Here is a 14,784-nt window from a genome sequence, read left to right on the forward strand (position 1 = left end):
TCCCACAAAATTCAAGAAAAACACCACCAAATTCCCTAAATCTTTTCAAAATACCACAAAATTCTTGAAAAGCCCCACCAAATTCCAGAAATATCCCACAAAATGACCTAAATCATTCCAAAACTCTACCAAATTCCACAAAAACCCAACAGAATCTCCACAAATTCCCAAAAAATACATGAAGAATTCGTGATAATTTGTCAACTCTCTGCAGAATCCCACAAAATTCCAGAAAAGTCCCTCAAAGTTCCACAAACATCCCACAAAATGTCCTCAATATCCAACAAAATTCCAGAGAAATCCCACCAAATTCCCTAAATCTTCTCAAAACACGACAAAATTCTAGAAAAATCCCACCAAATCTCCACAAATTCCCACAAAATACATGAAAAATCCCTCAAGATCCCTAAATCCCTCAATATCCCACAAAATTCCACAAAAATCACACAAAACCTCCACAAGTTTCCACAAAATCTACGAAAACTTCCTCAAAATTCTTCAAGTCTCCTCCAAACCACACAAAGTCCTTGAAAAGGCCCACAGAATTCCAGAAAAATCCCACCAAATTCCCTAAATCTTCTCAAAACACGACCAAATTCTAGAAAAAAATCCCAACAAATCTCCACAAATTGCCACAAAATACATGTAAAATCCCCCAAGATCCCTAAATCCCCTCAATATCCCACAAAATTCCACAAAAATCACACAAAACCTCCACAAGTTTCCACAAAATCTAAGGAAACTTCCTCAAAATTCTTCAAGTCTCCTCCAAACCACACAAAGTCTTTGAAAAGGCCAACAGAATTCCAGAAAAATCCCACCAAATTCCCTAAATCTTCTCAAAACACGACCAAATTCTGGAAAAAAATCCCACCAAATCTCCACAAATTCCCACAAAATACATGTAAAATCCCCCAAGATCCCTAAATCCCCTCAATATCCCACAAAATTCCACAAAAATCACACAAAACCTCCACAAGTTTCCACAAAATCTAAGGAAACTTCCTCAAAATTCTTCAAGTCTCCTCCAAACCACACAAAGTCCTTGAAAAGGCCCACAAAATTCTAGAAAAATACCACCAAATTCCCTAAATCTTTTCAAAATACCACAAAATTCTTGAAAAGCCCCACCAAATTCCAGAAACATCCCACAAAATGACCTAAATCATTCCAAAACTCTACCAAATTCCACAAAAATCCCACAGAATCTCCACAAATTCACACAAAATACATGAAAAATCCCTCAAGATCCCTAAATCTCCAAAATTTCCTACAAAATTCCTCAAAAATCACACAAATCCTCCACAAGTTTCCACAAAATCTAAGAAAAATTCCTCAAAATTCTTCAAGTCTCCTCCAAACCACACAAAGTCCTTGAAAAGGCCCACCAAATTCCAGAAACATCCCACAGAATCTCCACAAATTCCCACAAAATCTAAAACAAATTCCTCATAATTCTTCAAGTCTGTTCAGAATCCCACAGAATTCCAGAAAAATCCCCACAAAATTCCAGAGAAGTCCCACAAAATTCCCTAAATCATTTCAAAACCCTACCAATTCACAGGAATGTCCCACAAAATCTCCACCGATTCCCAGAAAATCCCACCAAAATCCCACCAAAATCCCTAAATCTTCTGAAAACTCAACCAAATTCCAGAAACGCCCCATAAAATCACCACAGTTTCCCACAAAATTCAAGAAAAACACCACCAAATTCCCTAAATCTTTTCAAAATACCACAAAATTCTTGAAAAGCCCCACCAAATTCCAGAAATATCCCACAAAATGACCTAAATCATTCCAAAACTCTACCAAATTCCACAAAAACCCCACAGAATCTCCACAAATTCCCAAAAAATACATGAAAAATTCGTGATAATTTGTCAATTCTCTGCAGAATCCCACAAAATTCCAGAAAAGTCCCTCAAAGTTCCACAAACATCCCTCAAAATCTCCCCAAAATCCAACAAAATTCCAGAGAAATCCCACCAAATTCCCTAAATCTTCTCAAAACACGACAAAATTCTAGAAAAAAATCCCACCAAATCTCCACAAATTCCCACAAAATACATGTAAAAGCCCTCAAGATCCCTAAATCCCTCAACATCCCACAAAATACCATAAAAATCACACAAAACCTCCACAAGTTTCCACAAAATCAAAAAAAAAGCCTCAAAATTCTTCAAGTCTCCTCCAAACCACACAAAGTCCTTGAAAAGGCCCCAACAAATTCCAGAAACATCCCAGAAAATGACCTAAATCATTCCAAAACTCTACCAAATTCCACAAAAACCCCACAGAATCTCCACAAATTCCCAAAAAATACATGAAAAATCCCTGATAATTTGTCAATTCTCTGCAGAATCCCACAAAATTCCAGAAAAGTCCCTCAAAGTTCCACAAACATCCCACAAAATGTCCTCAATATCCAACAAAATTCCAGAGAAATCCCACCAAATTCCCTAAATCTTCTCAAAACACAACCAAATTCTAGAAAAATCTCACCAAATCTCCACAAATTCCCACAAAATAAAAGAAAAATCCCTCAAGATCCCTAAATCCCTCAATATCCCACAAAATTCCACAAAAATCACACAAAACCTCCACAAGTTTCCACAAAATCTACGAAAACTTCCTCAAAATTCTTCAAGTCTCCTCCAAACCACACAAAGTCCTTGAAAAGGCCCACCGAATTCCAGAAAAATCCCACTAAATTCCCTAAATCTTCTCAAAACACGACCAAATTCTGGAAAAAAATCCCACCAAATCTCCACAAATTCCCACAAAATACATGTAAAATCCCCCAAGATCCCTAAATCCCCTCAATATCCCACAAAATTCCACAAAAATCACACAAAACCTCCACAAGTTTCCACAAAATCTAAGGAAACTTCCTCAAAATTCTTCAAGTCTCCTCCAAACCACACAAAGTCCTTGAAAAGGCCCACAAAATTCTAGAAAAATACCACCAAATTCCCTAAATCTTTTCAAAATACCACAAAATTCTTGAAAAGCCCCACCAAATTCCAGAAACATCCCACAAAATGACCTAAATCATTCCAAAACTCTACCAAATTCCACAAAAATCCCACAGAATCTCCACAAATTCACACAAAATACATGAAAAATCCCTCAAGATCCCTAAATCTCCAAAATTTCCTACAAAATTCCTCAAAAATCACACAAATCCTCCACAAGTTTCCACAAAATCTAAGAAAACTTCCTCAAAATTCTTCAAGTCTCCTCCAAACCACACAAAGTCCTTGAAAAGGCCCACCAAATTCCAGAAAAGACCCACAGAATCTCCACAAATTCCCACAAAATCTAAAACAAATTCCTCATAATTCTTCAAGTCTGTTCAGAATCCCACAGAATTCCAGAAAAATCCCCACAAAATTCCAGAGAAGTCCCACAAAATTCCCTAAATCATTTCAAAACCCTACCAATTCACAGGAATGTCCCACAAAATCTCCACCGATTCCCAGAAAATCCCACCAAAATCCCACCAAAATCCCTAAATCTTCTGAAAACTCAACCAAATTCCAGAAACGCCCCATAAAATCACCACAGTTTCCCACAAAATTCAAGAAAAACACCACCAAATTCCCTAAATCTTTTCAAAATACCACAAAATTCTTGAAAAGCCCCACCAAATTCCAGAAATATCCCACAAAATGACCTAAATCATTCCAAAACTCTACCAAATTCCACAAAAACCCCACAGAATCTCCACAAATTCCCAAAAAATACATGAAAAATTCGTGATAATTTGTCAATTCTCTGCAGAATCCCACAAAATTCCAGAAAAGTCCCTCAAGGTTCCACAAACATCCCTCAAAATCTCCCCAAAATCCAACAAAATTCCAGAGAAATCCCACCAAATTCCCTAAATCTTCTCAAAACACGACAAAATTCTAGAAAAAAATCCCACCAAATCTCCACAAATTCCCACAAAATACATGTAAAAGCCCTCAAGATCCCTAAATCCCTCAATATCCCACAAAATACCATAAAAATCACACAAAACCTCCACAAGTTTCCACAAAATCTAAGGAAACTTCCTCAAAATTCTTCAAGTCTCCTCCAAACCACACAAAGTCCTTGAAAAGGCCCCAACAAATTCCAGAAACATCCCAGAAAATGACCTAAATCATTCCAAAACTCTACCAAATTCCACAAAAACCCCACAGAATCTCCACAAATTCCCAAAAATTACATGAAAAATCCCTGATAATTTGTCAATTCTCTGCAGAATCCCACAAAATTCCAGAAAAGTCCCTCAAAGTTCCACAAACATCCCACAAAATGTCCTCAATATCCAACAAAATTCCAGAGAAATGCCACCAAATTCCCTAAATCTTCTCAAAACACAACCAAATTCTAGAAAAATCCCACCAAATCTCCACAAATTCCCACAAAATACATGAAAAATCCCTCAAGATCCCTAAATCCCTCAATATCCCACAAAATTCCACAAAAATCACACAAAACCTCCACAAGTTTCCACAAAATCTACGAAAACTTCCTCAAAATTCTTCAAGTCTCCTCCAAACCACACAAAGTCCTTGAAAAGGCCCACAGAATTCCAGAAAAATCCCACTAAATTCCCTAAATCTTCTCAAAACACGACCAAATTCTGGAAAAAAATCCCACCAAATCTCCACAAATTCCCACAAAATACATGTAAAATCCCCCAAGATCCCTAAATCCCCTCAATATCCCACAAAATTCCACAAAAATCACACAAAACCTCCACAAGTTTCCACAAAATCTAAGGAAACTTCCTCAAAATTCTTCAAGTCTCCTCCAAACCACACAAAGTCCTTGAAAAGGCCAACAGAATTCCAGAAAAATCCCACCAAATTCCCTAAATCTTCTCAAAACACGACCAAATTCTGGAAAAAAATCCCACCAAATCTCCACAAATTCCCACAAAATACATGTAAAATCCCCCAAGATCCCTAAATCCCCTCAATATCCCACAAAATTCCACAAAAATCACACAAAACCTCCACAAGTTTCCACAAAATCTAAGGAAACTTCCTCAAAATTCTTCAAGTCTCCTCCAAACCACACAAAGTCCTTGAAAAGGCCTATAGAATTCCAGAAAAATCCCACCAAATTCCCTAAATCTTCTCAAAACACGACCAAATTCTGGAAAAAAATCCCACCAAATCTCCACAAATTCCCACAAAATACATGTAAAATCCCCCAAGATCCCTAAATCCCCTCAATATCCCACAAAATTCCACAAAAATCACACAAAACCTCCACAAGTTTCCACAAAATCTAAGGAAACTTCCTCAAAATTCTTCAAGTCTCCTCCAAACCACACAAAGTCCTTGAAAAGGCCCACAAAATTCTAGAAAAATACCACCAAATTCCCTAAATCTTTTCAAAATACCACAAAATTCTTGAAAAGCCCCACCAAATTCCAGAAACATCCCACAAAATGACCTAAATCATTCCAAAACTCTACCAAATTCCACAAAAATCCCACAGAATCTCCACAAATTCACACAAAATACATGAAAAATCCCTCAAGATCCCTAAATCGCCAAAATTTCCTACAAAATTCCTCAAAAATCACACAAATCCTCCACAAGTTTCCACAAAATCTAAGAAAACTTCCTCAAAATTCTTCAAGTCTCCTCAAAACCACACAAAGTCCTTGAAAAGGCCCACCAAATTCCAGAAACATCCCACAGAATCTCCACAAATTCCCACAAAATCTAAAACAAATTCCTCATAATTCTTCAAGTCTGTTCAGAATCCCACAGAATTCCAGAAAAATCCCCACAAAATTCCAGAGAAGTCCCACAAAATTCCCTAAATCATTTCAAAACCCTACCAATTCACAGGAATGTCCCACAAAATCTCCACCGATTCCCAGAAAATCCCACCAAAATCCCACCAAAATCCCTAAATCTTCTGAAAACTCAACCAAATTCCAGAAACGCCCCATAAAATCACCACAGTTTCCCACAAAATTCAAGAAAAACACCACCAAATTCCCTAAATCTTTTCAAAATACCACAAAATTCTTGAAAAGCCCCACCAAATTCCAGAAATATCCCACAACATGACCTAAATCATTCCAAAACTCTACCAAATTCCACAAAAACCCCACAGAATCTCCACAAATTCCCAAAAAATACATGAAAAATTCGTGATAATTTGTCAATTCTCTGCAGAATCCCACAAAATTCCAGAAAAGTCCCTCAAGGTTCCACAAACATCCCTCAAAATCTCCCCAAAATCCAACAAAATTCCAGAGAAATCCCACCAAATTCCCTAAATCTTCTCAAAACACGACAAAATTCTAGAAAAAAATCCCACCAAATCTCCACAAATTCCCACAAAATACATGTAAAAGCCCTCAAGATCCCTAAATCCCTCAATATCCCACAAAATACCATAAAAATCACACAAAACCTCCACAAGTTTCCACAAAATCTAAGGAAACTTCCTCAAAATTCTTCAAGTCTCCTCCAAACCACACAAAGTCCTTGAAAAGGCCCCAACAAATTCCAGAAACATCCCAGAAAATGACCTAAATCATTCCAAAACTCTACCAAATTCCACAAAAACCCCACAGAATCTCCACAAATTCCCAAAAATTACATGAAAAATCCCTGATAATTTGTCAATTCTCTGCAGAATCCCACAAAATTCCAGAAAAGTCCCTCAAAGTTCCACAAACATCCCACAAAATGTCCTCAATATCCAACAAAATTCCAGAGAAATGCCACCAAATTCCCTAAATCTTCTCAAAACACAACCAAATTCTAGAAAAATCCCACCAAATCTCCACAAATTCCCACAAAATACATGAAAAATCCCTCAAGATCCCTAAATCCCTCAATATCCCACAAAATTCCACAAAAATCACACAAAACCTCCACAAGTTTCCACAAAATCTACGAAAACTTCCTCAAAATTCTTCAAGTCTCCTCCAAACCACACAAAGTCCTTGAAAAGGCCCACAGAATTCCAGAAAAATCCCACTAAATTCCCTAAATCTTCTCAAAACACGACCAAATTCTGGAAAAAAATCCCACCAAATCTCCACAAATTCCCACAAAATACATGTAAAATCCCCCAAGATCCCTAAATCCCCTCAATATCCCACAAAATTCCACAAAAATCACACAAAACCTCCACAAGTTTCCACAAAATCTAAGGAAACTTCCTCAAAATTCTTCAAGTCTCCTCCAAACCACACAAAGTCCTTGAAAAGGCCAACAGAATTCCAGAAAAATCCCACCAAATTCCCTAAATCTTCTCAAAACACGACCAAATTCTGGAAAAAAATCCCACCAAATCTCCACAAATTCCCACAAAATACATGTAAAATCCCCCAAGATCCCTAAATCCCCTCAATATCCCACAAAATTCCACAAAAATCACACAAAACCTCCACAAGTTTCCACAAAATCTAAGGAAACTTCCTCAAAATTCTTCAAGTCTCCTCCAAACCACACAAAGTCCTTGAAAAGGCCTATAGAATTCCAGAAAAATCCCACCAAATTCCCTAAATCTTCTCAAAACACGACCAAATTCTGGAAAAAAATCCCACCAAATCTCCACAAATTCCCACAAAATACATGTAAAATCCCCCAAGATCCCTAAATCCCCTCAATATCCCACAAAATTCCACAAAAATCACACAAAACCTCCACAAGTTTCCACAAAATCTAAGGAAACTTCCTCAAAATTCTTCAAGTCTCCTCCAAACCACACAAAGTCCTTGAAAAGGCCCACAAAATTCTAGAAAAATACCACCAAATTCCCTAAATCTTTTCAAAATACCACAAAATTCTTGAAAAGCCCCACCAAATTCCAGAAACATCCCACAAAATGACCTAAATCATTCCAAAACTCTACCAAATTCCACAAAAATCCCACAGAATCTCCACAAATTCACACAAAATACATGAAAAATCCCTCAAGATCCCTAAATCGCCAAAATTTCCTACAAAATTCCTCAAAAATCACACAAATCCTCCACAAGTTTCCACAAAATCTAAGAAAACTTCCTCAAAATTCTTCAAGTCTCCTCAAAACCACACAAAGTCCTTGAAAAGGCCCACCAAATTCCAGAAACATCCCACAGAATCTCCACAAATTCCCACAAAATCTAAAACAAATTCCTCATAATTCTTCAAGTCTGTTCAGAATCCCACAGAATTCCAGAAAAATCCCCACAAAATTCCAGAGAAGTCCCACAAAATTCCCTAAATCATTTCAAAACCCTACCAATTCACAGGAATGTCCCACAAAATCTCCACCGATTCCCAGAAAATCCCACCAAAATCCCTAAATCTTCTGAAAACTCAACCAAATTCCAGAAACGCCCCATAAAATCACCACAGTTTCCCACAAAATTCAAGAAAAACACCACCAAATTCCCTAAATCTTTTCAAAATACCACAAAATTCTTGAAAAGCCCCACCAAATTCCAGAAATATCCCACAACATGACCTAAATCATTCCAAAACTCTACCAAATTCCACAAAAACCCCACAGAATCTCCACAAATTCCCAAAAAATACATGAAAAATTCGTGATAATTTGTCAATTCTCTGCAGAATCCCACAAAATTCCAGAAAAGTCCCTCAAAGTTCCACAAACATCCCTCAAAATCTCCCCAAAATCCAACAAAATTCCAGAGAAATCCCACCAAATTCCCTAAATCTTCTCAAAACACGACAAAATTCTAGAAAAAAATCCCACCAAATCTCCACAAATTCCCACAAAATACATGTAAAAGCCCTCAAGATCCCTAAATCCCTCAATATCCCACAAAATACCATAAAAATCACACAAAACCTCCACAAGTTTCCACAAAATCTAAGGAAACTTCCTCAAAATTCTTCAAGTCTCCTCCAAACCACACAAAGTCCTTGAAAAGGCCCCAACAAATTCCAGAAACATCCCAGAAAATGACCTAAATCATTCCAAAACTCTACCAAATTCCACAAAAACCCCACAGAATCTCCACAAATTCCCAAAAAATACATGAAAAATCCCTGATAATTTGTCAATTCTCTGCAGAATCCCACAAAATTCCAGAAAAGTCCCTCAAAGTTCCACAAACATCCCACAAAATGTCCTCAATATCCAACAAAATTCCAGAGAAATGCCACCAAATTCCCTAAATCTTCTCAAAACACAACCAAATTCTAGAAAAATCCCACAGAATCTCCACAAATTCACACAAAATACATGAAAAATCCCTCAAGATCCCTAAATCCCTCAATATCCCACAAAATTCCACAAAAATCACACAAAACCTCCACAAGTTTCCACAAAATCTAAGGAAACTTCCTCAAAATTCTTCAAGTCTCCTCCAAACCACACAAAGTCCTTGAAAAGGCCCACAGAATTCCAGAAAAATCCCACTAAATTCCCTAAATCTTCTCAAAACACGACCAAATTCTGGAAAAAAATCCCACCAAATCTCCACAAATTCCCACAAAATACATGTAAAATCCCCCAAGATCCCTAAATCCCCTCAATATCCCACAAAATTCCACAAAAATCACACAAAACCTCCACAAGTTTCCACAAAATCTAAGGAAACTTCCTCAAAATTCTTCAAGTCTCCTCCAAACCACACAAAGTCCTTGAAAAGGCCCACAAAATTCTAGAAAAATACCACCAAATTCCCTAAATCTTTTCAAAATACCACAAAATTCTTGAAAAGCCCCACCAAATTCCAGAAACATCCCACAAAATGACCTAAATCATTCCAAAACTCTACCAAATTCCACAAAAATCCCACAGAATCTTTACAAATTCACACAAAATACATGAAAAATCCCTCAAGATCCCTAAATCTCCAAAATTTCCTACAAAATTCCTCAAAAATCACACAAATCCTCCACAAGTTTCCACAAAATCTAAGAAAACTTCCTCAAAATTCTTCAAGTCTCCTCCAAACCACACAAAGTCCTTGAAAAGGCCCACCAAATTCCAGAAACATCCCACAGAATCTCCACAAATTCCCACAAAATCTAAAACAAATTCCTCATAATTCTTCAAGTCTGTTCAGAATCCCACAGAATTCCAGAAAAATCCCCACAAAATTCCAGAGAAGTCCCACAAAATTCCCTAAATCATTTCAAAACCCTACCAATTCACAGGAATGTCCCACAAAATCTCCACCGATTCCCAGAAAATCCCACCAAAATCCCTAAATCTTCTGAAAACTCAACCAAATTCCAGAAACGCCCCATAAAATCACCACAGTTTCCCACAAAATTCAAGAAAAACACCACAAAATTCCCTAAATCTTTTCAAAATACCACAAAATTCTTGAAAAGCCCCACCAAATTCCAGAAATATCCCACAACATGACCTAAATCATTCCAAAACTCTACCAAATTCCACAAAAACCCCACAGAATCTCCACAAATTCCCAAAAAATACATGAAAAATTCGTGATAATTTGTCAATTCTCTGCAGAATCCCACAAAATTCCAGAAAAGTCCCTCAAAGTTCCACAAACATCCCTCAAAATCTCCCCAAAATCCAACAAAATTCCAGAGAAATCCCACCAAATTCCCTAAATCTTCTCAAAACACGACAAAATTCTAGAAAAAAATCCCACCAAATCTCCACAAATTCCCACAAAATACATGTAAAAGCCCTCAAGATCCCTAAATCCCTCAATATCCCACAAAATACCATAAAAATCACACAAAACCTCCACAAGTTTCCACAAAATCTAAGGAAACTTCCTCAAAATTCTTCAAGTCTCCTCCAAACCACACAAAGTCCTTGAAAAGGCCCCAACAAATTCCAGAAACATCCCAGAAAATGACCTAAATCATTCCAAAACTCTACCAAATTCCACAAAAACCCCACAGAATCTCCACAAATTCCCAAAAAATACATGAAAAATCCCTGATAATTTGTCAATTCTCTGCAGAATCCCACAAAATTCCAGAAAAGTCCCTCAAAGTTCCACAAACATCCCACAAAATGTCCTCAATATCCAACAAAATTCCAGAGAAATGCCACCAAATTCCCTAAATCTTCTCAAAACACAACCAAATTCTAGAAAAATCCCACCAAATCTCCACAAATTCCCACAAAATACATGAAAAATCCCTCAAGATCCCTAAATCCCTCAATATCCCACAAAATTCCACAAAAATCACACAAAACCTCCACAAGTTTCCACAAAATCTAAGGAAACTTCCTCAAAATTCTTCAAGTCTCCTCCAAACCACACAAAGTCCTTGAAAAGGCGTACAGAATTCCAGAAAAATCCCACCAAATTCCCTAAATCTTCTCAAAACACGACCAAATTCTAGAAAAAAATCCCACCAAATCTCCACAAATTCCCACAAAATACATGTAAAATCCCCCAAGATCCCTAAATCCCCTCAATATCCCACAAAATTCCACAAAAATCACACAAAACCTCCACAAGTTTCCACAAAATCTAAGGAAACTTCCTCAAAATTCTTCAAGTCTCCTCCAAACCACACAAAGTCCTTGAAAAGGCCAACAGAATTCCAGAAAAATCCCACCAAATTCCCTAAATCTTCTCAAAACACGACCAAATTCTGGAAAAAAATCCCACCAAATCTCCACAAATTCCCACAAAATACATGTAAAATCCCCCAAGATCCCTAAATCCCCTCAATATCCCACAAAATTCCACAAAAATCACACAAAACCTCCACAAGTTTCCACAAAATCTAAGGAAACTTCCTCAAAATTCTTCAAGTCTCCTCCAAACCACACAAAGTCCTTGAAAAGGCCTATAGAATTCCAGAAAAATCCCACCAAATTCCCTAAATCTTCTCAAAACACGACCAAATTCTGGAAAAAAATCCCACCAAATCTCCACAAATTCCCACAAAATACATGTAAAATCCCCCAAGATCCCTAAATCCCCTCAATATCCCACAAAATTCCACAAAAATCACACAAAACCTCCACAAGTTTCCACAAAATCTAAGGAAACTTCCTCAAAATTCTTCAAGTCTCCTCCAAACCACACAAAGTCCTTGAAAAGGCCCACAAAATTCTAGAAAAATACCACCAAATTCCCTAAATCTTTTCAAAATACCACAAAATTCTTGAAAAGCCCCACCAAATTCCAGAAACATCCCACAAAATGACCTAAATCATTCCAAAACTCTACCAAATTCCACAAAAATCCCACAGAATCTCCACAAATTCACACAAAATACATGAAAAATCCCTCAAGATCCCTAAATCGCCAAAATTTCCTACAAAATTCCTCAAAAATCACACAAATCCTCCACAAGTTTCCACAAAATCTAAGAAAACTTCCTCAAAATTCTTCAAGTCTCCTCAAAACCACACAAAGTCCTTGAAAAGGCCCACCAAATTCCAGAAACATCCCACAGAATCTCCACAAATTCCCACAAAATCTAAAACAAATTCCTCATAATTCTTCAAGTCTGTTCAGAATCCCACAGAATTCCAGAAAAATCCCCACAAAATTCCAGAGAAGTCCCACAAAATTCCCTAAATCATTTCAAAACCCTACCAATTCACAGGAATGTCCCACAAAATCTCCACCGATTCCCAGAAAATCCCACCAAAATCCCTAAATCTTCTGAAAACTCAACCAAATTCCAGAAACGCCCCATAAAATCACCACAGTTTCCCACAAAATTCAAGAAAAACACCACAAAATTCCCTAAATCTTTTCAAAATACCACAAAATTCTTGAAAAGCCCCACCAAATTCCAGAAATATCCCACAACATGACCTAAATCATTCCAAAACTCTACCAAATTCCACAAAAACCCCACAGAATCTCCACAAATTCCCAAAAAATACATGAAAAATTCGTGATAATTTGTCAATTCTCTGCAGAATCCCACAAAATTCCAGAAAAGTCCCTCAAAGTTCCACAAACATCCCTCAAAATCTCCCCAAAATCCAACAAAATTCCAGAGAAATCCCACCAAATTCCCTAAATCTTCTCAAAACACGACAAAATTCTAGAAAAAAATCCCACCAAATCTCCACAAATTCCCACAAAATACATGTAAAAGCCCTCAAGATCCCTAAATCCCTCAATATCCCACAAAATACCATAAAAATCACACAAAACCTCCACAAGTTTCCACAAAATCTAAGGAAACTTCCTCAAAATTCTTCAAGTCTCCTCCAAACCACACAAAGTCCTTGAAAAGGCCCCAACAAATTCCAGAAACATCCCAGAAAATGACCTAAATCATTCCAAAACTCTACCAAATTCCACAAAAACCCCACAGAATCTCCACAAATTCCCAAAAAATACATGAAAAATCCCTGATAATTTGTCAATTCTCTGCAGAATCCCACAAAATTCCAGAAAAGTCCCTCAAAGTTCCACAAACATCCCACAAAATGTCCTCAATATCCAACAAAATTCCAGAGAAATCCCACCAAATTCCCTAAATCTTCTCAAAACACAACCAAATTCTAGAAAAATCCCACCAAATCTCCACAAATTCACACAAAATACATGAAAAATCCCTCAAGATCCCTAAATCCCTCAATATCCCACAAAATTCCACAAAAATCACACAAAACCTCCACAAGTTTCCACAAAATCTAAGGAAACTTCCTCAAAATTCTTCAAGTCTCCTCCAAACCACACAAAGTCCTTGAAAAGGCCCACAGAATTCCAGAAAAATCCCACTAAATTCCCTAAATCTTCTCAAAACACGACCAAATTCTGGAAAAAAATCCCACCAAATCTCCACAAATTCCCACAAAATACATGTAAAATCCCCCAAGATCCCTAAATCCCCTCAATATCCCACAAAATTCCACAAAAATCACACAAAACCTCCACAAGTTTCCACAAAATCTAAGGAAACTTCCTCAAAATTCTTCAAGTCTCCTCCAAACCACACAAAGTCCTTGAAAAGGCCCACAAAATTCTAGAAAAATACCACCAAATTCCCTAAATCTTTTCAAAATACCACAAAATTCTTGAAAAGCCCCACCAAATTCCAGAAACATCCCACAAAATGACCTAAATCATTCCAAAACTCTACCAAATTCCACAAAAATCCCACAGAATCTTTACAAATTCACACAAAATACATGAAAAATCCCTCAAGATCCCTAAATCTCCAAAATTTCCTACAAAATTCCTCAAAAATCACACAAATCCTCCACAAGTTTCCACAAAATCTAAGAAAACTTCCTCAAAATTCTTCAAGTCTCCTCCAAACCACACAAAGTCCTTGAAAAGGCCCACCAAATTCCAGAAACATCCCACAGAATCTCCACAAATTCCCACAAAATCTAAAACAAATTCCTCATAATTCTTCAAGTCTGTTCAGAATCCCACAGAATTCCAGAAAAATCCCCACAAAATTCCAGAGAAGTCCCACAAAATTCCCTAAATCATTTCAAAACCCTACCAATTCACAGGAATGTCCCACAAAATCTCCACCGATTCCCAGAAAATCCCACCAAAATCCCTAAATCTTCTGAAAACTCAACCAAATTCCAGAAACGCCCCATAAAATCACCACAGTTTCCCACAAAATTCAAGAAAAACACCACAAAATTCCCTAAATCTTTTCAAAATACCACAAAATTCTTGAAAAGCCCCACCAAATTCCAGAAATATCCCACAACATGACCTAAATCATTCCAAAACTCTACCAAATTCCACAAAAACCCCACAGAATCTCCAAAAATTCCCAAAAAAAACATGAAAAATTCGTGATAATTTGTCAATTCTCTGCAGAATCCCACAAAATTCCAGAAAAGTCCCTCAAAGTTCCA

The sequence above is a fragment of the Cyanistes caeruleus genome, chromosome 5 (assembly GCF_971803275.1).
Source record: "Cyanistes caeruleus chromosome 5, bCyaCae1.hap1.1, whole genome shotgun sequence".
NCBI lineage: Eukaryota > Metazoa > Chordata > Aves > Passeriformes > Paridae > Cyanistes > Cyanistes caeruleus.